The sequence below is a fragment of the Muscardinus avellanarius genome, assembly GCF_963383645.1.
Source record: "Muscardinus avellanarius genome assembly, chromosome: 12".
Taxonomy (NCBI): Eukaryota; Metazoa; Chordata; class Mammalia; order Rodentia; family Gliridae; genus Muscardinus; species Muscardinus avellanarius.
The window spans coordinates 36,527,120-36,530,308 of NC_137798.1; positions in this window are offsets into that span (position 1 = coordinate 36,527,120).

A 3,189-nucleotide genomic window follows, 5' to 3' on the forward strand; every position below is an offset into this window, starting at 1 on the left:
TGATGGAAATGCTGGGGCCAACAGCAAGAAGAGAGGGGAAAGTCCCAGCATGCCTCTGCTCTCCATCGGGGTGGACCTGCTTGCTCCATATACACCGCCTACAGTTAGGGCTGGTGTGCCAAACACACTGTCTGATGATAAAACCCCTTCTCTTTCCAATTTCATAGGCTGCCTCACTAGTATTTTTAGATTCTCAACATCCTCCTCCATGGTTAATCATAAGGGAAGGTGTGTGTGTGTGTGAGAGAGAGAGAGAGAGAGAGAGAGAGAGAGAGAGAGAGAGAGAGAGAGAGAGACTGACTGAGGATTGATCCCAGGGGCATTCTACCTCTGAACTACAACTCCAGTCCTATCTTATTTATTTATTTAGTTAGTTAGTTAGTTAGTTTTTATTTATTTATTTATTTATTTAGGTATTTGGGATTGAACTCAGAGGCATTCTACCTCCAAGCTACACCCCCAGCCCAATTTATTTGGAAACAGGGTCTCATTACATTGCTGAGAGCCTCATAAAGTTGCCAAGGCTGGATTTGAACCTGTGATACTCCTGTCTCACCTTCCCAAGTACTGGGATTACAAGTATGCACCACCATATCTGGCCTATTTTCTTTTTTTATTTTGAAAGAGGGTATTAATGAGTTGCTAAGGTTGGCCTCAAACCTGTGGCCTCTTCTTAAGCCTTCCAAGTATTGGGATTACAGGTGCACATTAGTGTGCTCAACTATAAAGGAAGATTTATATCGGGTTCCCTCTTATTAAATTTATACATTCATACTTGAGATTACAGTAATAGTGATAAAAATTAGTATCCACACAATACTAAATATTTCCATATTTACAAAGCTGAACTTTGATCCAAGAATTTTATCACTGAATAAACTTAAACCAGGCACACAACTGATAAGGATTAGCAAATCAAGTAATTAGAAGAAGTAATTTCTTCTTCTTCTTCTTCTTCTTCTTCTTCTTCTTCTTCTTCTTCTTCTTCTTCTTCCTCCTCCTCCTCCTCCTCCTCTCCCCTCCCCCTTCCCCTCTCCCTCTTCCTTTCTCTCTCTCCCCTCTCTCCCTCTCCCTCTCCCTCTTCTCTCTCTCTCTCTCCCTCTCCCTCTCCCCCTCCCTCCCCCCTCTCTCCTCTAAGGATGTTTATGCTTCTAAACAAAAATAGCCCTCTTGCTGAAAAAAAGTCCGCTGAATATAATTTTCTTCATCTTGTTCCATAAGGACTTTTGCAAAACTGACATGGAGCTAGAAGCTGATAAACCCAAGAAGCCAAAAAAGCTCATGCCAATGTGGGCTTCCTATGAGGAGAGAAAAGACAAGCACTGACAGCACAGGTAACCACGTGCAGCCCCTTGGGTTGAATCCAGCAGTTGATGAAATCGAGACCGAAATTGAGAAAAACATCTTTGGAAATGTAAGAGAATATCAAGAGAATATCAAGCTCCCAAACAAATCAAAGTGACGGGCTATGCTAGTTGTTTGTGCTCAGGTTTAAGTGCCTAACACATTCACAGCTGGCTCTGCATTCTCTCCCAACACAGTAGTGAGAACTGGAACAAGATCACTAGCAAATGTGAACAGTCATATGTTCCCTCTCTTTGGGGATACAGGGGGAGAAATCCCAGTGCAGTGATGGAGAGCTTCTAGGGGAGGGGAGGGACACTTGATGAAGAAAACACTGGATGCTATGTGCATAAACGAAGTTATCAGCACCAATCTCAATACCATGTGTGGGGAAAGGGAGGGAGTGTGTGCCATGTGCACAAATGTCCCTATCACTCTGAACTTCTTTATGATAGGTGATTATGGTGCACCAACAAAAGTACACTAAAAAGAAAAAGAAAATCCAGGACCTGGGCAGAATCAGGGGTCACTCAGCATGACACAGCACACTCAAGCCGGGCATCGTGTTTACGTAGCTTATGTGTATTATTTGTTCTACCCTAGGCTTAAAAAGAGGAAATTTCCTAAGAGTCAAATAATTTGCTCAAGGTCACCTAGCTGGGAAAGTTAGTCATAAGGTAAGTGGAAGGCTGTAATTCAAAATTTGTTTTGCCTGAACCTGTTTTGTCTGCCATATTGCCTCCTCTATAAAGACAAAATTCTTAGTTGTATAGAAAAAAATGTAACCAGGAAAACAGAATTATTTTAAAACTGCTTAGTTCTGCTTCCATGTAAGATTTAGAAAACTGCTAGAAACCAGTGTTAAAGAGAATAGCTAGACAACAGCCAGAGGAAAAAAGAAATATAATAAAGGAGAAAGATATACAGCAGTGTGTGTGTGTGTGTGTGTGTGTGTGTGTGTGTGTGTGTGTTACTGGGGATTGAATCTAGAAGCATTCCACCTCTGAGCTACACCCCCAGCCCTATATTTATTTTGAAACAGGGCCTCACTACATTGCAGAGGGCCTCAATAAGTTTTGGGGGCTGGCTGCAAATCTGCCATCCTCCTGTCTCAGCCTCCCAAATACTGAGATTACAAGCCTGTACCACCATGCCTGGCTATACAATAAATTTTTGTCAAAAATATGAAAGCTAAAAGACAATAAAATGATACGGCTCATTAACAGAAAGGGGAACAAGGGGCAGGTTGACACAGAATTCTATACCTGGCAAAAGTCTGCCATAAATAATGATGAAATAAAGACTTTCTCAAAAAAACACAAGACAATCCATTGCCAGTACTGAGGCACTACAAGAAGGCTGAAGGATCTCCTTCAGGCAGAAAGACTAGAGAGCCAGATGGAAATTGTGATTCATACAAAGAATTGAAGAGTCTTCAAGATGGTTTTCTAAAATGAAGGCAAATATTAAAACTTTTTTACTTATTTTTTATACTTATTAAAAGAACATTGATCATTTAAAGCAAAAATAGAAAATATGTATTGTAGGCCGGGCATGGTGGCACATGCTTATGATCCCCGCGCTTGGGAGACAGAGACAGGAGGATCATGCAGGTTCAAAAAAGCCAGCCTCACTGGCTTAAGAGACCCTGTTTCCAAAAATAAAAAAAATATATAAAATAGGTCTGGGGGTGTAGCCCGGAGGTAGAAGGGTTTCCAGGAACCCCAGTGCCACCAAAAAAGAAAAAGAGAAGAAAGGAAAAAAAAAAAGAAAGAAAATACATATTGTGTTGTTAACATATGTAGGAATTCAAAGTAATATAATAACAAAAGATAAGTGAGAAGA